At 47.0% G+C, this 20,421-nt stretch overlaps 1 protein-coding gene across 8 annotated transcripts in view; it reads left to right on the top strand.

The window, feature by feature from the left end:
• Positions 1 to 2,257: 2,257 nt before the first annotated feature.
• The window catches only part of ZMIZ1 (zinc finger MIZ-type containing 1), a 360,810-nt gene continuing 342,646 nt past the window's right edge, over positions 2,258 to 20,421 (top strand). For 7 of the 8 annotated variants that reach the window (XR_012623945.1, XM_074830533.1, XM_074830542.1 and 4 more), the window contains exon 1: positions 2,780 to 2,893. The gene's annotated coding sequence lies outside the window, so the exon portion shown is untranslated. Of the gene's footprint in view, positions 2,401 to 2,779; positions 2,894 to 20,421 lie in introns of those variants that run through there. The other variant, XM_074830534.1, reaches the window with a different exon arrangement.

The raw sequence follows: 20,421 nt of genomic DNA, 5'->3' as shown, positions 1-20,421 counted from the left end.
TCATCAGGAAATGACTATATTGCTACAGTGCCATTGTCGGTTACTTAAAAGGCTGAGTTTGTTCAGCGACTGTTTTAATAACGGACATCAAACGCTGCGCAGGAGTGGAATATGACTTATGGGCTGCGTTGACTGAACACTATCCACTGTTTTCATCTGTGGACTGCGGGTTAAAGTCAGAGGGGCTGGCGGGGCTCTCGGAGGAGGAGGGCAGCGCACAGCGAGCGGCGAGCGAGTAGCTGCTGGAGGTGCAGGGGGTGGCAGCGCCCGCTCCTCGCCCCGGGGCCGTGCGGCTCGGCCAGCGCGCAGCCCCAAGGGCCCGGCCCTGCGCACGACGCGCCCCTGACGGGGAACAGGGCTCCGAGGGCGGCGCCTGGGAGCGGGGCCTGCGGGTCCCGCACCTGCCCCTGGGCCTCAGGCCGCGCCGCCACGGCTGCTACCGCCCCCCCCCCCCCGCTCCCCGCACGGCCGCGGCCGGCCGCCCCGGGGGGGGGGGGGGGGGGGCGGACGGGACGGGACACGGGGACAGGGGACGGGCAGCCACCGCGCCTCTGGGGCAGCCGTGGGGAGCGGCGGAGGCCGGGCGGCGCGGGAGGGAGCTGTGACACGAAGACTCGGCGCCGCTCCCCACCCGGGCGGGCAGTGCGCCGGCGGGACCCGCGGCGGGGCGTGGGGGTGTGCAAGGGGGGGGGGCGCTGTACCGGCCGCCCCCTCCCTCGCTGCCTCTGCGGCCGCGGGCCCCCGGCGGCCCGGCCGTGCGCCTTTAAGGGGCGGCGGGCGCGCGGGGCGGGCCGGCTGGCAGCAGCATTGTTCCCTGACGTCACTGGCAGCCTGCGCGGCGGCGGCGGCGGCTGCTCTCAAACTTGTCTTTGTTATTCGGCGCTCCCCGGCTGACACCGCGGCCGCACGCAAAACGCGGAGCCGGAGCCGCGCCGGAGCGGCGGGACGCGCAGGCTGGCCGACCCGCCCCCCGGCTGGCCGCCCCCGCGGGGGTGGGCGCCGCCTGCCCGGGGCTCCCCCCGCAGGCTGGTAGCTGGGCGGGCGGGCCGCCGCTCGGCCTCCCCGCTCGGAGTGGGGGGGGGGGGGGGCGGCGCAGAGCCCGCGGGGTCTCCCCCTGCGCCCCCCGCGGCGAACGGGGGGCGGCTAGCAGGGCAGGGAAGAGCGGCAGGCGGAGCGGGCGGCTTTGCTTTTCTGGGGAAGCCGCGAAGGCGCAAATGAGCGGGGCGGCGGGGGCGCTGCCCCGGGGGGGGCGCGGGCGGGCGGTGCGGCCCCGCTCGCCGCCGTCCCCGCGCCTGAACCGCCCCATGCAAATCAGTACGTGCAGCGGCGGCAGCCGTCGGGGCGGGGGGAGCGGGAGAGCCCCGGGGGAGGCCCGCGGGGTTACCGGCGGGGGGAGCGGCAGTAACGCGCGATTCCGGCTGCACACTTTTTTTTTTTTTTTTTTTTTAAAAAAATCCCCTTTCCCCGAGTAACCCGGCATCCCTTGAAAGTCCAGATCGTTCTCTTCCTTCAACAACAAGACGAATGTGACCAGCGAGGAGCTGCGCAGGGCTGTTTAAATTGCTTATCTTAATTGCATAATCTAACAAGCCCCGTTGGAGCAGGGATGAATATATTAGGCTTATTAACAACTCATCATAAAATATTGATTGTCCTGGAAGTGTTTTATCAAGGGGAAGAGAAGTCGAGGGAGATGTTTTTTAACAGATTGGTGCTCGTCAGACAAGGACGGTTTCTTGTTATTTTCTCCCTGGAAATCGGGCTGGATTTCCTGAGGAGGAGAGGAGAGGGGGGAAAAAAACCCAAAACCCACACAAAACCCCAAAACACACGCTCTATTGTTAGCGCTGAGGGCGGCGGGGGGGGCCCGGTCGCCACCGCCCCGGCCCGGCCCCCCCCCCCCCCCTCCGGCAGGGCCGCCTCCCCGGCCCGCCCCGCCGGACACCGCCGCCCGCCCGCCCGGCCTCCGCGGCAGAGCCCCGCTGGCGGGCGGGGACCCCCGGGAGAACCCCGCTCCTACCTGGGTGGCGGGAGCTCCGGGCTCGGAAAATAAGAGCGGCCCCGAGGGTGGCGATGGTGGCAATAAATGGGGGGGGGGGGGGGGGGCGCCTGAAATGAAGTACACGGAGCAGCGGGATATCTCGGCGTTCCCGTGTAATCCCCCTCCCCGCCCGGTAGTTTCTCCCATCCCTGTAAAAATTCCACCGTGAAGACGATACAGACGGAGGCACCGCATGCTTCAGAGTGTAGTGGGTCCGGGGTGGTTTTCCCCTATTTAATAGTGCACAAATACAGAAGGGAGGATAGGTACCTCCTGCTTTCAGTTTCCAGAGTGGAAGGGTTTCCGAGTGCCTGGTATTCGGGAAGATTAAAGCGAGAATCCCCGCCTTAAAATATACTGTAAGACAATATTTGTATTTTAACTCGCATCTAAGATTTTCAACTTTGTGTGATTGGGGGGGGGGGGGGGTGCGGGGGGGAGAGGGAAAGGGAGAGGGCGAAGGAAAGCACATCCCTGTAGGAGGCAGCTCCCTTTCAGATAGGAATCTGGGACAGATTTTGCCAGCAGCCACAAAGCATGGCCCTTTGGTAATAGAATAGCCAATGTAATTTGACACTTCAACTTGCTGTGCTCTCTGCTAGTTGATTCACTTACTCACCCACTAACATTGAGCTCCTTTTCACTGTCTGTGGGCAAGGGAAAAAAAAAAAGGGGAGGGGGGGAGAAAGAGAAAAAAGAAAGCGGGGGGGGAGAAGGAAGAAAGGGGGGGAATAAACAAAATTATCTATTTAAAAATACCCGAGTAGAGCTGCAAATCAGTTGGGGAGAGAGGATTTTGCCTGCCTTCTTCCTTATTATTTTGCTGCTGCAAGGCTGCTTTGCAATCTGTAGGTAAGTTTCGCGTCTATTTGCGCTCCCTGCTCGCACCTCCCCGTTCGCGGCCGGGCAGGGGTTGCGTCTCGGCGGAGCAGAAACAATGGAGCGGCCACGCTGGGGAAATAGGTGTATAGGGGGAAAAAACCCAAACCAAACCAAAACAACCATATTTATTCTGCGAGGGGAGAAAATGTGCGGAGACTTCTTAAAGGGGCAGGCTGTCCCCGCCAAGGGAGCCGGGCGCGGGCGGGCGGGGAGCCGCGGAGCCGGGCCCGGCGGCGGGGAGGCGGCTCTGCCCGGGAAATGCCCTTCCCGGCCCGGCCGCGGGGCCGCGGGGGGACCCGGCCCGGCTCGAACTTGCAGCAGCCGCGACGCGAGGGCGGGCGGGCGTCCGAGCCGCCGCAAAAACAAAGGGGGCCGGGGCGGCGGCTGCCCCCGGCCGGGGCGAGCGCCGCCGGGCCGGGCCGGAGCCCCGCGGCGGAGCCGCGGCTCGGGGCGTGCGTGCCCGCCCGCCCGCCGGGCTGCGTGTGCGTGCCCGGCCGCGCGTGTTGGGCTTAGGAGACGCGCGGGGGAGCTTGCGCCTGTTTTCCGGGCTCCGGGAAGCTTGCCTGGGTGTAAATTCCTTGTGTCTGGGTTTGGAGAGGCAGTTGGGACCGGGGCCTCTCTCGCCGGGCAGGAGGAAGGAGCAGCCCCCCCCCGCCCTCTCCCTCCCCCCCCCCCCCCTCCCCCCCCGTCTCTCTCCCCTCCCTCCCCTCGGTGCATCTGTCCAGGAAGCCGCCGGGGCGGAGGGGAGGGGGCGTGGGGGCAGAGGGCCGGGGGGGCCCGGCCCGGCCGCCGCTCGCCGCCCGCCCGCCTTTGTGCGAGGGGAGCGGGGGAAGCGCTGCCAGGGGCGGCTGGCGGAGCTGCCCGCGGGGACGGGGGGAATGGCAGTCAGTTAAAAGACACTTCAGGAATGTAAACATAAAAATAGGAGCCATCCAGCCACGCTTTTATTCCCCCCGTGCGGCTCGGGATAGCGCTCTGGGCTGGCTCGGTAGCGGGGAAAGGAGTAAGGCAGCCTGGGGCGGGGGGAGGAAGTTGTTCCTCTAATCGGGTTTTTAGACTGTAAACTTTGTTTTGCACGTGTGAAGTTTAATTTCGGTGCCACCTTGGAGGCTGCGATTAGGGGCACCGGAGTGGGGAGGCGTCTCGGGCTGTCTCCTCCGAGTGCAGCCCCCATTACCATATTTATTAAAGGTGAAACGCGCCCGGCGGTGGAAGCGTGACCCCCGCATCGCCGCGAAACGGCTTTTGTCTGGGGTTGTCGGGGTCCCGCTAAACAGTTACGGCAGCTGCACAAATGATTACAAATTGCAGCCGTATAGGCAGTTTATTGAGACTGAAGCTAACTTAAGGAATAGCTCTGCATTGCCGTCCGATTGTGCACGGTGTATATTTTTGTGCTTCAGTTAATAATCTGCAAACGGCTTAATGGCTCTGTAGTGCCAGAGGAATTGGTTTTCTCCATTTACTTCAGCAGGCCTGAGTGAAGCTGGTGTTCTGACTGCTTTTTTCAATGCATTGACACGAGAGAAGAGGATTTAACTTGGCAGCCTGAACAAATGCTCTATCAAAGGTTTCCTAAGAGACAGTAGGAGAGCGGGGGAGATGAATGACCTGGGGTAGTTTTAGGGTGCTACCTATGCAAGCTTTCTTTTAAATATGAAATGGCCATTTAGGACTCTGAATAAAACTGAGCGCATCAGAAAGGCGACAGGCTTACAAAATTTAAAAGGGCAAAAGCCCATTAATGCTGTGGCAAAGCCTTGGCTCCCAGCTCTGGTTGAGTAGTTCCAACTGCCTTGAAGTGCCAAAGCTTTTAAGGAATCTTTAGCAACAGCGTCTCTCTAGCTGCAATATGGACCTTGGCCTTGTGCACTGGGAGGTTAATGGTGCAGCCTCTCCTCCCCAGGCAGGGGAGCGCAGGCGAGGGCAGCAGGCGTCAGGGCACCAGGGGTAACCGAGAGGTGAAGCAAAACCAGGAGGGGGAGGAAGAAGAAAAAAAAAAAAAAAAAAAAAAAAGAGCTCTACGCTGGGATGCATGACTAAAGCCTCTTAATGGTGGGAACCTGTTCAGGTTGTGATACTGGGGCAGTAACATGGCACGGTGGCAGAACTCTTAACTCCAAAGTATTACCAGCATCAGCAGAAAAGTTTCACAGAGGAATATAGTAAAACTAAACACCGCTGATGGTCTTTGGGAGAAGGATCCCTCTAACAAACATAGCTGGTCTCAGATTCAAATCTCCACTTCCTTCTCTCGACTGGGGGAAATGTACTATGGCATCAATCTTCTCTTGGCGGGGCCTGGTGCAGGTCTCTGAATGCCAGAAGACTCACTCTGACCTTTTTCTGTTGAAGTTGAGGATGTTGAAACACCAGCCATCAAACAAAAGACACATTGAAAGCAAGATCTGCAATGAAGCACGTGTGACTTTGAGGCTAGTTGAGTGCATTTGGTGACTGTTCCCCTCGGAGTTTGGGGTGGGGGGGAGGAAAAAGAAAAGGCCACTTATTTTTAAAATGAGGCTATGGAAAACATGACTTGAAGTCCTCTAAATATCCCACAGTCAAGGACGTTTCTTCTTTTTATCTTTACTTTTTAAATGTAATCTTAAAAAGTCCTGATTTCTGCTTTTTTTTACACATGTATCTATAATTGCCAAATTACAAGAGTATTATTTTTTCTCATGGGTGTGAGGAGGACCAGGAATTTTGCAGAATCTCCCACATTAAAAAAAAACCCAACAAAACAACTCTTTTTTTTTTTTTTTTTAAAAAGATGTCTTTTTAGAACATGTTTTAAAAAACAATGAAAAATTTTCTGGGATTTAATTGACAGATTGTGGTTTTTACCTGCTCCAAGTAACACTACCTCAAAAGGTGGCTGATTTAAAGATTATTCTGTAAATTGTAATTTAAATTTACTTTGGGCTTTCAGAATTTAAAAAGAACGCCCTTGGGACCAGTCGATACAGGTATCTAACCTGCCAATGACATTCATGTCAACATGGACAGATGCTTTTATTGTTTACATTGTTTACAGTCCACAATACCTTAAATAAACGTTGATCATGATTAGAAACAATAATTGAGTCTGTGGCAAAGGATCAATGAAAACTTTGTTTCAGGAAAGAAGTGAGTTGCTGTGTATATATACAGAGAGTGTTTTGTGCTGTCTGAGATGAAATAAAACTGCAATCTTAATGCGGCATACAATTCTGTTTTTAGAATATTTTAAGAAACCCACAAAAGATAATAGATCAGTTTCTGTAGCATTTGAAAGGTTTGTCCTGATCGGCAGTGGTTACAAGGGGTGGAAAGGAGAGGAGGCTTTGTAGCATGTTTCCATTCATAACTTTTCCTGGGAGTTGCTTGCCCTTTACCCCAAATCTCTTCCACTTTTATAGGCTCCAAAGGTTTTGTGTTGACAAAAAAAAACCACCCAACCCACCACCTCAGGGATGGCAGTTACGTCACTGATACTATAGTTGGAGACAATGTTGGCTGTTTTTTAGCAACTTGATGTTTGTACTAGCAGCCTGGAAAGCCCGATTTCTCTCCTGAAAAGGAAGAAAAATAGATGCCAGAAAGGAAACAAAGTTGGAATTCCTTTTGCCTTCCACGCTTCAAGACAATGTGCATCCAGCCTTTTTCCAGTCACACAGAAGATAATGTGACTATGAGAAATGGATGTAGTGGCTGGCCAGGAGCTCGTGGTGCCTGCCTTGCTGCTGCAACAATGTGGGTGATCAGATGCTGCGGAGGGAGTGAGCTGGGACTGTTATGGCTTTACCTGGCAAGCCTGGTTCTCATAAATAAGTAGGACTGCACTTAATGCCTGTGGTAACAAATTTGACCACTATGCAATTGGCTGATTTGTTCACTCCTAGTTAGACCAATTTTTGTGAAATGCTATCCTGTATTACAGCAAAGAGGCAAGAATATTGCTGAAGAGTTTAGGGTTTGTTTTATGCTTGTTCTTGTCAACTGACTGTTGTGGGATGAGGAACACAAGCCCTCTTTATCCATTTAGGTGTGTTTTATGGGAAAGCACAGTGAGCAGTGCATCAATACAGACCACCACAGATGGGCACTGACACACCTCCTGCTCAGATATTGTATGTTTTCCTTTCACAGAATTTAGGTGTATGTAAGCTTTCCTGCTGATGATAAGTTGAGGCTGTCAGTGGTATTAGAAATCATTTCTGCTTTAAAATGGTTTGGCTTAAAAACAAAAGGTTTGTAAATTGAGATGTTGCTTTGTCATATTGATTTTTTTCCCCCCACTTCTTTTTCTAAAAGCAAAAACTTCTTATGAAGCAATTTTCAATGTCTTTATTTCCATTGGGTTTCACATGATCATTAGCATCCAGCTTGGTTAATGTTAGAATATTTTAGAGGTGATACAGGCTGCGAGAGAAATGTCCAGGCAATGGGTTGTAATGGATCTCCACAGCTCGACTGTTGGAGGCAGTAGTGTATTATGAGAGCAGGAGATGGTCTTACACTTGTTACATGTTATTTTTGGTTCTAATAGTTTAAGATACACTGAAGTTTACATTGCCCGCAAAGGTGAGGTTTGCCAGCTTCGGTACAGTGCCTCTACCCTTCCCTTTATGGAGCAGGGCAAATTTGTATGGGTATTATGTGTCTAGTAGAAAAGATAGAGTTGTTCTTAGGCAGACAAAATCACTTTCCATCTAATTTCTCCTCTGTCAACAGAAATTGTTACTCCATAGGGGGGTGACTCATTCTTAAAAGAACTTGCCCTTCTGAAGGCTCACATAGGTGATCACTTCATCTGGGTCACCTATAGTTTCCTCTAGTTGCTTATATATTTTAGACCTGTAGCAGAAGGTAGAAGTAGTAATTTGTACTCCTGTATTGAATCCTGGAACATCCAAACACAATCCCTTCCAATGGGGAAGGAGTGGTGGTTGACTCTTTTTAAAGTAAGGTTTAAGATCTAATGAAATATCTAAGCTCGAGAATAGACTTCTGTCGTTTCCACAGATAATTCAATAAATTGAGCTGGTTTGTATTTTGTGTAGTGTATTAATATTGAGGTAGTCACATACAAACTATCACGCTAACATTCCATTAAGATAAATGTGGGAAGCGTATCCCCTGGTTGGTAATCCAGGGTTTGTTTTGACTCTACAGAGTAGCTTTGAATTGATTGCCAAAGTGAAACAGGAATGCTATTGGTTCAACACAGGGGGGGAGGGAGGAAAAGAAATTGCTCAAAACCCGTTAATATGCACAACACTACAAGCCTGTAGAAGTTTCATAAAATGGTAGATTTAGATTACCTCTACTGCTCATTGCTTGTCTTCATAAGGATTTTGTTATTTGATTTTTGGGCGTATTTTTTGTTTTTCCTGACTTAATATTTATATGTCAGTGGATGGTGGAGAGCTGATTTATAAAACTGATGTCCTCATGCTAAGACACCCTTCTTCAGTCCTGAGAAACCTACCCAGACAATCCTTTGGCTGCCTGATGCATAGTGGTGTTGTCCTCCCCCTATTCCAGTTTCTTGGTAGTCAGTATTAGCTGCCAGCACAGAGGGACTGTGGTTGCTGCAAGCTTTTTTTTTGCTAGAGAAAAGCAGCACCGTTGTGGGTCTGACTTTGGGAAGGTGAACAACTCTAACATATAGATAATGCATATGTGTCATCAAAGATAGCATGAGAATGAAAGCCACAGACTGCGCATCTGACAGAGTCATGCGAAACCAGTGTGGGAATTGTTTGTTGTCTTTATTTGGTGGTCTTCAAACTTTTTCTTGTTCTGATGTTCTCAGCTCTTTGGTAACTGGTAAACTGTTCTGGTGACTTATTTTTAGTAGTCAGCTTGGTCAGGATAGCATTAACTAGAGAATACTGACTGGTTGATCTAGTGCACAAATGTGGATACGCTCTGCCCCATTCATATTGCAGCTCTTTGTACCTGTGAAATACTGTTTGCCATCTTCGCTGATTAGGTAAAAACATGTATGTTTGAGCACTAAGAGAAAAAGAAATATGTTGATAACAAGTTTGTGTTGTCTTTTGGAATTTTTTTTTTTTTTTTTTTTATTATTCCTGTGAGGCTTCAGGACTGCAATGACTGACCAGCTGGCAAAGCACATGGTATCCATCTCTCAGAGATTTCTAGATAGTCTCATAACTAATCAGAAGGGTTTATTTATTGGGGCTGCAGTGACATAGATATATGACAGAATAGTAGGGGCTTCAATTGGCCATTTAGTAGCAAAAACAGTTCCCTTGATGAATATCTTCTTGTTTCTTGGCTGTATTCCTGACTCCCTCTGAGAACAGCGGAGCCTTTTAGGCTGCCCTGAAATACACACCTCCTGTATCTCCATCAGTAAATTCCAAAGTGCAGGTTTCTTTTCCTCTCCTGTTTTTGAACACCCATTCAAAAAGCAGATGAAATGATCAAATACAGGCTTGCTGTGTAAATATGGGCATCGTGGGGTGGGGGAGCAGTGCAGGGCAGTGCCGAGGCAGACTTATTGCTGGACAACTGGTGCCTGAAAAGGTTTGAATTTGGACTTCCCTGGAAATTGTCTGGTCTCACACTGATGCTGAGAAGTGGGAGTTTCCCTAGTCTGATCATGATTTCTACCTCGTCAAAGGTAGAAATTGTCTTAAGCTTGTAAGGTGTTTTTATAACTTTTCTTTTGTGTATCCCTGAAGCTCAGACTCTTACCCTATGCTGTTCTCTTGGGTATGGTTGTTGTCCAACATCCGCATGGTAGATGGGCATCCTCTAGCTCAAAGGTTACCACCTGCTTGAGGTTATTTTAGAGGTGTGGGAGTGTGACGGGGGAAAAAAAAACCCACAAGGGTTGAGTGACAGTGAGGAAAGTCTCATGTCTTCAGTTGTGGGACCTCCACCCCTCCAACTACAGCCCCGTTCTCAAGGAAGCAAGAGAAACTTGCCAACCTGCCATCCTGCTGCCTCTGTGCCCAGTTTGAGCTGCATTTCCGTTCGTGCAGCCAGAAGGTGGGATGCCCTCAGAGATGCTTTGAAAATAAGAAATACCTTACGTATCACTGCTTTAACATAAACCTTAGTTTTCCTTAGCATTGCACATATCTCTATGATTTTGTCTGTTGTAAATGACAAAAAAGCCTTATAAACAGGAAAAATTTTTAGAGGATGTTTTTGCTTACGATACATTGCAAAAATAGAAGTTCCTTCAGCTAGAGTAGTTTGGCAACAAACACTGTCACTTTTCATTTTAAAATTTTAAACTATAACATATTCATAGGTCAACGGAAGACCCATTTGGTTATCTCCCTCCCCCAACAAAAAAAGCAGGAGAAAAGCTTTAAAAAGCGGTTTTACAGACTTTGTTGACATTGAATTCTCGGAAGAGCAGTTTGTTTATATATCTATCTATATACGAAAGAGAGAAGGGTTTATTATCCCACAGGTTTGCAGGGGGGAAGAAGAATGATGTGGTTGTCAGGCAGTCTACCCAATTTCTTGGTGTCTTTCTTGTAAATTCTGTGTTTGTTCAATGCTCTTACAACCCTTTTCCCAGCAGTGGGATCACAGAAGTTAACTTGTTTACAGCTGGTATACAGCGTATGTTGGCCTTCCTTACAGCAACCCAGTGCTTCCCCCAAGCCTTTTCAAAGAAAGCTTTTCTTCCCTCTTCCACTTAGCACAGGTTGATGCACTTTACATTTGATTAAACAATTTTTTTAAAATACTGGAATGCTTGTTCTAAAAAGACTCCAGGCCAGTGAAGTGTCGTCCCGCACATGCTCTTGGGATCCTGACTATCTGTGTGTTCAGTTTGCTGTCCTTCAGGTGCTTTACAAAACCATGAAGTCCCACCTTGCCACTGAGATACAGATACTCTGTATTTCAAAGAAAATCAAGACACTGAGTTGCATAGATGCAAATGTGGGTAGCAATTCTGTGACCGAAAACATGAACTCAACATGTGTTGCATTAGCAAGGCTGTTTCTCTACAAACTAGTGTTCAACCTCATCCCATTCACAGGTCCCTTCATTCTTGCTTCTGAGAGACCTACTTTGATACGTCTCACCTGGTGAGACTTAAAGCAGCTATCAGTCCTTCTTGTAAGAAATTTGTTTCTGGAACTACAGTCTTTTCCTGTCCTCCTCTTAAGTATGAGATTTCTCCCAAAATTTACATCACTGTTTTAAAAAGTATTGGATTGCAGTCCAGCTGGAGTTTGATACCATTAGACATGGGAGCCTACTAGCTTTCCAACTGAATGCGTAGCTTTGGCTTTTGGCACTGTAAAACTCTGACATCTCGCACATTAAAATCATAACAGTATTATGTAAGGAGAAGTTATTCTGGGTCACTAGCAGAGCCTTCTAAGACTTGGTTAAAGCAGCCTTGCGAGTTAAAACACTTGGGCTCATGTCCTTTTCCCGCAGCTTTTTGGTGGTATGAGCGTGTGGGTGGTGGTGTGTCCTTTCCCACTCGTCTGCCCTCGACTTTGCTCAGGCTATGGCATTGGCTCTGAACCTGTTCCTGCCGCAGCAATTTACGGTGCTACGGGGAGCCCTTGGAGGGAAGGCTCAGCGTTGCTCAGCACTGGCTTTCACCCCGCCAGCTGCTTGGGGTGGGACTGGAAGGAGGAACTGGGGGGCTCTGCGACCCAGCTGCTCTGGGGTCCGTGTCAGCTCCTGTGTCAGTGGGGGGACAGAAGTTACGTAGTAAGGTGGATACCCAGGAGGGCTTCAGACCCAGATAAACAAAGTCCCACCTCTGCAGCAGGCACCCACTTGTTTATGTGTAACTTGGGAGTCACTGTTTCAGTTGGCCTTGTTATTCTTTACCAAAGGACAAGTAAAACTATGACAGCAGCTGTTGGTGACCAGTGAGCGACAGTGCAGAATAAATCTGGGGGAACCTTTGAAATGTTTGTTAATAACAAATACTTAGTGTTTAACAAAGGTATAGCTTACACATGAAAGATACTTGGACTGTGGTGTAAATGCTTCCCTTCAAGACCAAACCTTGCATACCAAGTGATTCTTGGGTATGAATTACAAATAAAGGGAAGGCCATTCAGACTTCAGAAGGAATCGGCAAAAGGACACAAGATAAATATTTTAAAACATTCACATGAAGTTGCCCTGTCTTCTGACGTCTGTGCAGCAGGGAGCGTGGAGGTGGTGGGCACTGCTGCTGGTGGCACTAAGTGGAGCAGTGCAAGTTGAGAGAGCAGGAAGGCCCTCCCAAAGCATAGACCAGATGGTCCTCAGCGCTGCACAGGCTTGGGTGAAGCAGTGGTTCTCTCTGCAAAGGCTTTGCAAAGGATAGTGCTGTGGATGGTTAGCAGTTAGGCCCATTTTGATTAAAACAGGTTCTGAAAATGTTTGTGATCATTTTATTCACAGCAGATTGTTCTTTTGAATCGGTTGACAGCCACCTGGGAGGTGTGGGTTCTGCGGGGAAGGAGGAGAAGGCTGCCAGAGAGTTCAGAGCCTGGGTTTGAGGTTGGGGAAGCAGATGAACACCTTGAATTCCAGACTGTGCTTGTCTTACCCTTAAGTAAAATATCAAAGTAGTTTTGTCTCTAAATAAATATAAAGAATATGTGAAATTTAGGATTCATCTGTTGGAGTTTCTTTTATTAACTAATTGGTATGTTGAGTATCCATTTTGAAGAGTTTGGCGTGTTCCCTCTTGGCTAACCCAAAGCATGACCCCTCCCAGTGAGCGGTGGTTAGTACGCTGGGTTTAATGCAGTATTTTGTATTGGCTGTCTGGCTTCAGCACTGCCCTTGGCTGTGGTGGGTCCTGGCAAGCCCTGTGACGCTGGACTGGTACACCTAATACAGCCCTGGTGTCTGTTTGCCCTATAGCTGGGAGCACTAGGCATATGCAGGTAAACATATTAACAAGCTGAAATGAGGAGTAAAGTAGTCGATAGTCGGGCTGCTATTGTGCGGCGCCCAGGCTGTGCCGCGGTGACTAAGACAGCGTGATGGTTTCCTTATTGGCCACCATCTGTCTGCTCCTCGCTGGTGCTTCTTGGCTGGCGCTCAGCCTTCGGGAGCAGGGACCAGCGCCCACCCCGCGCAGGGACCTTTGGGTAAGGAACAAGAAGAGGTTGGAGCCTAGTAGGTTTCTGGTCACAGTGGCGTGATAGTTCTGTCATTAGATTTGTTTAATCACTATAAAAAATAAAAATTCTGAGGCAGCGTTTTCACTGTATCCTAAAAGGTTTTGCATCCTAAATGCATGTATAAATTATTTATTCAATACATGAACTTTTTGCAAAACCTTTTGTGAAAGGAAGTCTTGTACCAGTCCCTATTTCTAGAATATTAGTGTTTTTAAAATTTCAGTGAAACTTCTGATGTTTCTGGCAGTCTTATGGTGTCATATGATTTGAAGTTTAGGTTTAAAGCTTTGAATTTGGTCACCCAAAAAGAAACAGCATGTCACTGTAGAGTCTTAGTCCTTTGTCTGAAATTGCATCTATGGCCCTCAATGCCTCTTCCTCAATAAAGAGAAATGTAAATCAAAAATACTTTAATGTTGCCAGCATCTTGGCCTAACAATGTCCCAGTGTATTAAATCATAAAATGAAGAAACATAGTACATATCTCCTGTCATATGAAAAATATATTTTTAAGTATATCTGCTCTATTCATGCTGCTCAGTATTCATGAATTTATGCTTTATTTTACTGTAGAAACTGGTAGCCAACTTTACCTGATGATAAACTGTTTATAGAAGCAGCACAAAACTGGGGAGCGAAGCTCCCCTTTTCACTATTACACCCAACTTAGGGATAATTTGTAGGAAATGAAAGGTGAACGCATGTACACTAACCTCTTAAAGATTGCCTGACTTCTTTGTTTAATAAGGACAAAACCCCCAAAAGAAGCACTGAAGAGGCAGGAATTCTCTGGCAGTTGATCTATTTGTGTTTTTAACGTAGAATATTTTTAGCTTGAGATACAAAAATACGTACTTTTGTATCCAAAGAGACTGTTGTTTCCATTTATTTTAAAACCCTGGATGGGAAGCAAGATGTTAGACCTATTATAATGCAACCCAGTAATTAACATATGTTGGTCTGCCTCTGCCAAGGATTTCCTATGAGTAATGCAAGTTGCACAAGTAGAGGAGTCAGGTTGTTTGTCAGTGAAGAACTATACATACACGCATGAGTGATCAGATCCTAAAGACATCATCTGAGGACAGTATGTGAATCTGTGTTTGAATCTAAGAGCAATTATAGTTTAAATGTCCTCTCAGCTATGTTAGGTTTTAGAAAAAAAAAAAAAGGCTTCTTTTTTCCCCTGTTGCTAGTAAAATATTCTCTTGTCCGGTGTTAAGAAAAATGGGGTAATGATTGATGGAGGGAGTTTCAAGTTTTTGGTTTTATGGGGGTTTTCTGTGTGGTGGTTGTGGGGGGTTGTTTGTTTGTTTTAATTCCCCAATTCCTGAATGACTGGAGTGAGGAATCTTAGGGATGCTTTCAACAGTAAGGATCCTCTGTCTCTGACTTACAGACATCTGTGCATTGCAGTCACATCAGGGGAAATGCCAGGTAGTTGGATCCAACTCTTCCATTTGGATGGACCTTTCACAGCAGAGGAGTGGGGTGACTTAGTTAAATTGAAAATGTTTTCTCTGTGATCAAAGCTAACATACGTAAAGCTCATACTGCGTGTACTCTCTATAGATAAGTTACTTCCACCCAAATATACACATTCTTCAGTTACATATAGGAAGGGGGTCAGGGGGTAGAGTAGAAGCTTAAATAAAAAAATATTTTTAAAAAGTATAAAAACATAGGTGAGTTTGGCTTTTACATTGTAGAATTTTATTTTTTTTTTCCTAATGGAGTGTATATGATGAGACCTGTTTTCCTAATAAATGTTATGGGAAGACAAATGGTAGATTTAAATGACTGAAGTGCATCCTCAGAATAGTTTGAAGGTCATATATTCTTGAACTCTGAAATGTGCTTCAATTAGTGTTCTGTTTAAAAGCAGATTTTGTTTCTTAACCTGAAAGCAGGCTGTTGCATGCCAACTAATGGTTTAATGTGGGCTCACAGTTGGTGACTGCTCACTTCTGTGCGTTTCTCTCAATGTGACCCCATCATCTTGGTTGAAGGAACTGGAACAGGTAATAGGTAATAGGATTAATCAATATCTGCATACCTTGCAAGTATTAACATCTTCCAAACACCAGAGGTTCTTTGGTACTTTATCATGATAGAGTAAAATATGTCATATTTTTTCCACTTAGAGTTATGTGTTTAATTTGTAGTTTATATTTTGACACTATCTGTTCAGCTGTAAATAAAGCTTGACTGTGATAGTGATGGCCTTCAGGCTACCTTTTGATTGTAAGTTCACAATTGTTGGTTTTGCCTTGAGTGCTGTTTTCAAGCTGTGTAGTGGATGGCACTGAAGAAAAGAACTTACAATACAGAAAGTGGGTCTTGGTGCTTACTGATTAGACTAATTTAAGATTGCCAGCCTTAAAATATTCGGCCACCAGAAGCTAGGCCGATAGAATAATTTTGAATAATAATAAACTTGCATTCTTTCACAAAATCTGCCTTTTGGGGCTTGTTTAAGGGTTCATATTTTCAAGTTTTGTCCTGAATCACAAGCACTAGAAACTCATTAAATAGAGATGCTGTTATAATCAGTTGACTTAAGGAGTTGGAGCTTTAGGGTACACATGAAAGTCGTTATTAGGCTTAGCTCCTGGACTCCTTTTTTATTTTCTGTTGCATTTTCATGCCATGTTCGGTGGTGGTAGGTCCAGTTTGCACCTGGAGGCTGTTTGCCGCCCTTTCTCAGAGAAAGGTGGTGCAATTGGTAGTCATGCTTGGTAACACTGCTCGCCTGTTTTTCAAACCATCAAGTATCTTGTGGCTCCCCAAAAAGTTCAGTAAGGACTGCAATGGTTCAGAACTTGTTTGATTTGCAAATTTTTAATGTCTAGAAAGCACACTGAGATATTCTAAAAGTGGAATTGTTGGACGTAAAGTCTGCTTCCCCTGCCACTGCTGTTATTCTAAAATGGGCAGATTCAGCAAATTTTTAGGAGATACTGGAAAACCTGGCTAGTCTAAGGGAAAATCAGTTGGCTGGGGAAAATATCTGGTGAGAAAGGTGTAGTTGGGTTTACTGTCTTATTGACATTTTGGCCATAGAAAGTGAAATTGCTGAATTTGTGTTAATTATATTGTGCATTCAAATACCTGTCGTAAGGTTTTGTGATCTATGGATACTATTTTTATCTTCATTTACAAATCAGCAGGTGTTCACAGGCCTGTTGGACATCCATCCTTTTAAGGCATTTATGAGTAAATGTTTCTGGCTGTCATAATTTTGGTTGGTCAAGTCTATGCTAATTGCTGCACTCTGTGCAGTTGTTCTAACATTTAAATACTGCCTGTGAGTAGGTTTGATTAAAATTACATCTCTAGGTGCACACTAAATACCTTTGATACCTCACCTACAAACAACTGTAGAATTGTTGGTGAGAATGACAGCTGCAGGCAATAAACGAGGACAGTAATAGAAGTCTCAGTGCTGGAGAGAGCATCATAAATCATGAGGCGAGAGCAGCATGTGCACTGACAAATCGGTGAGCAGCTGCAAACAGCATTTTCCAGGTAAGAATTATGTGCTCGCTCCTGATAACTGCTCAGAAACCACCTCTTCCTTGTATGTGGGCGACTTCGCCCCTGCACGGGTAGTCAGGGTGGTGTAAGCCATTGAGCTCTAGTATTTTGACTGGGAATGGTAAGCGTTTTGCGTGGTGTAAGCTACATATTGTATGCTGGACCTTGGTTTCGTCCAAGTGCGAGTTTTCTCTTTCTGGGAGGAAAATTCCCATGCTTTTTGCAGCTGATGAGTTCTTTTATTTAGTGTTCTTGGAGACTTTGGAGAAGTGTTCTTGACAGGTGGAGAGAAGGGGATGTATTTGGCTAGTTTTAAACTATCTTGCTTTGTTAGTCCTTGCTGGGGGGAGTTGGGAAGAAGGTGCATGTTTCTCTTTAAAAAATAAATTAAAAAAAAAAAAAAAGCTGGAATGATTCTGTTTAAGTAAAGGAGATAACAATCTAGTCACCCAGAAAACAATCTTACTCTTCTACTGTGAGAGAAATGAAAACTATTTTAATGAAATAATGATAGGAAACAGATGGCAAAGAGCTAGCAACTGAAATATTTTTTGAACACTAAAAAATAAGTGTCAAACACATGTCCCATATTATAATTACAGCTAAAGCATAACATGACAGAATTTGTTTTAAAATGTTGAAGTCCTTTTTGTATATAATTCAACCTTTATCTTTTGTTTTTTGGTTGATTGGGCTTAGAAATTTTGATGACCAGAAGTTACTGCCACTTTCCTTAGTCAAGTGAGTGCGAGACCAATGCCACACTCCAGAAAGGTACTGCAGTAGGCAGGCATTCGTAGCTTTAATATGCAGTCTTTGAAGACTACGTGTTTGAATTCATATACTTTCAGTTTGTCTGTGACAGCAGAAAAGTTGCTAACACATGTGAGCTTGTTGCGATTGCAGCGTGGGGAGCTGGGTGGCTGGTGGGGGTGTGAGGCTCCACCTGGCTCTCTGCCTTGGAGGGTGCACACGTTCAGAATGCAGCCATCTTGTACACACCAGGAGCCGTAACAAGCACTGCCACTTCTTCTGCTACTGTAGATGTGGTGGCAGCAAAGTGTGCCTGGCAGTGGTGTCCTGTCCCCACTGTAAACGCTGTACTTGTGTATCTACAAGGAGTTGAGATGATGTTTTTGGTTTCGCTATACTATGCTTATGGTTAGACTGCAGTTGTCTTCCTCTGGTACTTCAAACTGTTTACTTAAATCATACAAATAAAACATTCCTAAGAAATAGTCCTTTAAACAGAATCATTTAAATATGGGATAACTTAAACACCCACCCCCACTGGGCAGCAGGATCAGGTCACTGACTGAGAAAAGGCTTTTGTTTTTTTGGGATGTTTTTAGTTTTCCTTTGTGTGGCTGTTTTTTGTTGTCATTGTTGTTGCTGTTTGTTTGTTTTCTTCTTAAGGTTCATCTTCAGCTGAATAAGCTACGGTTGCTATCGCTGCATGACTGCCCAGTCTCTGTATCAATGAAAGGCATGGTTGGGAGCACCCCAGCCAGGCTGGTGGGAGCACCAGGGCCTCCAGTTGGCCTTGGCTCAGCAGGTTTCAGACTGTAACACTTCCCCCAGGGTTTCCAGCCACCTTGCTGTTCCCCCAAACAACAGCAAGTGTTTGCACACATCTCAGAACAGTACACCAGCCTGGCTTTCCAGGAACACTTTTTTTTTTTTTTTATATAGAATAGTCTTCTGAAGTTGCTAAGTGTCTGATAAAAGTTATTTTTCTGTGTTTTTATGATATTTATGTAACATTTAATATGTTCAAACACATGTTCATGCGCATTTTTGTCTAAGTCCTGTTGCATCGAACACCTCTTTCCAGCCTCACTTGTTTTACTACTGAAATTGATGAAGGGTCCCATTCATCAGCTGGTGGCATGGTGATTTTTAGAAAATAAGCTGCAGTACATGCAGCTGCTCAAGCTTTGCTTTGACTGTGGTGTCCCTGGCGTGGCCGTGGTCCTGCCCTTTCCGCCATCCCCTCTGTCAACAGGAGCTGCAGAGGGGAAGGTGTGTCAGTGTGCTGGGTCCCATCAGTGCCACTCGTCTCCTCTTTTGGAAGACGGTGAGAAGTTACATCTCTTGGACGTGGTGCTGGCCATGCCACTGGCATGGGGTTGATGGGCACTGGGGCATCACTGGGACATCGGCAAGGGGCCATCACTACGCCAGGGTGGGTGGCTTGAGTGTGGGGCAGCATCTTTTATGGTTTTCCTCATTCACTTCTCCTGGCCAGGAATAAACAATACCATTAATACTGTGGGAGCTGTACCATGATGCCCAGTATAAACATGCTAGTCTGTGAGAAAGATGGACAATCCCTGTTTCCATCCTCAGGCTGTGGTTTCACACTGTCAGGACTACTTACGCCTCTTGGTTCCCTGCTGCATGTTATTCCCACCCTTACGTTGCATTAGCATCAATGTTTGTGCAGGTGCATGATGAATCAGACTGGTGAGCTGATGAAGATGAATACAAAAAACCCTTTTGTGTTTCTGTATAGGTTCTTCCCTCTTGCTCCCAGCCCGCTGGATCAGTTCCCCAGTCTGCTTCCCTGTGTGGCCGCACAAATCGCCATGCAGGCACCGCGTGGGCAGGAGCAGAGGACTGGGAAGCTGAACTGAGTGGCAGGCGTGGAGGTGGGGAAGAGTGCTTTAACTGGCACTCCTACCTAGGAAAGTCAGATGAATCCACAGCCTCACAATTAGCAGAAAATAATAAACCCAGCTCGTAAATAGATTGGATCAAGTGATTAAAACCACAATATTTTGATTTGCATAAACTTGTTTTCGTATTAGTACTAGAGCATCTGTTGCTGGGGGCAGGTAGATTCTCACTAAATTAAAACATAAATTGCATGTAACCTTCCCTACATCGGGCACCACTTGTTATCTGTTAGCACAGCCCCTGGAACTGATCAGGAGCCCTGAAAAGAAGAACTAAACAAAGAGAGGTTAGCTCGGCAGGATTGTGCCTGACTCCAGCTGGTTTCTGCCTAAAGCTCTTCATCAAGTGTATGAACTTGGGAGGCTGGAGGCATCTGCCATCTCCAGCGACGTGACCTGGAGAAGTGAAGTAATGCTGGAAGTGCTCAGTTTCCAGCTGTATCATTGGTCTGCAGTTGAGGGCACTGGGGAAGTGTGACAGGGCCAGGGCTACCCACCACAGACAGTAGTTCCTCAGCAGCCTTGTGCCTCCTCATGCCTGGCCAGACTGCATAGGAGCATCCTTGTTTTGGTGCTGCCCAGTGCTCTCCCAGGGTTGGGATGGGTAGTTTGGGATTGCTGGAGAACCTGAGCTTTTTAAAACTCCTTCATACCTGCCGCAAGGTGGGAGGTAGTGTGTGAGCTGGCACTGAAACCAGCTGTGGTACGTCCACTGGTTAGTTCCTCCAGTTCAGACAAAGTTCCCCTCACCACGCGGCTCTTAGATATGTTTGTAGAAGGTGACTCTGGTTTCCACAGACTGGAAGCCCTAATGTGGATCTTACAGGACACGTTGTTTTTCTTCCTCTTTTTTTCGTTTTGTTTTGTGGTGGGTTTTTTTGAACAGACTGTTTCAGCAGAAATGGATTATTTCCTTTTCTGTCAAACCAGGTCATGGGAACTCATGGGAACTATACACTGTACAATCTGGCAGGAGGTAGCACTAAGCTTGAAGCCCATCCTCCCAGATGGGTGGTGTGGCTAGAGGGTACACCTCTAGCACACACATCCATGGTGGAAAAAGCCACAGTGTATTGTCGGTGCACGGTAAGATCGAAGGCTAAAACCTGGAACGGGGAGCCAGGCGCCCATTGCAGCGCTGAAGTATTCCCAG

This window comes from Strix aluco, chromosome 7, assembly GCF_031877795.1.
Source record: "Strix aluco isolate bStrAlu1 chromosome 7, bStrAlu1.hap1, whole genome shotgun sequence".
NCBI classification, from domain to species: Eukaryota; Metazoa; Chordata; class Aves; order Strigiformes; family Strigidae; genus Strix; species Strix aluco.
Note: the sequence above shows the minus strand (reverse complement) of the source record. Positions and strands in the feature narration are given on the sequence as shown.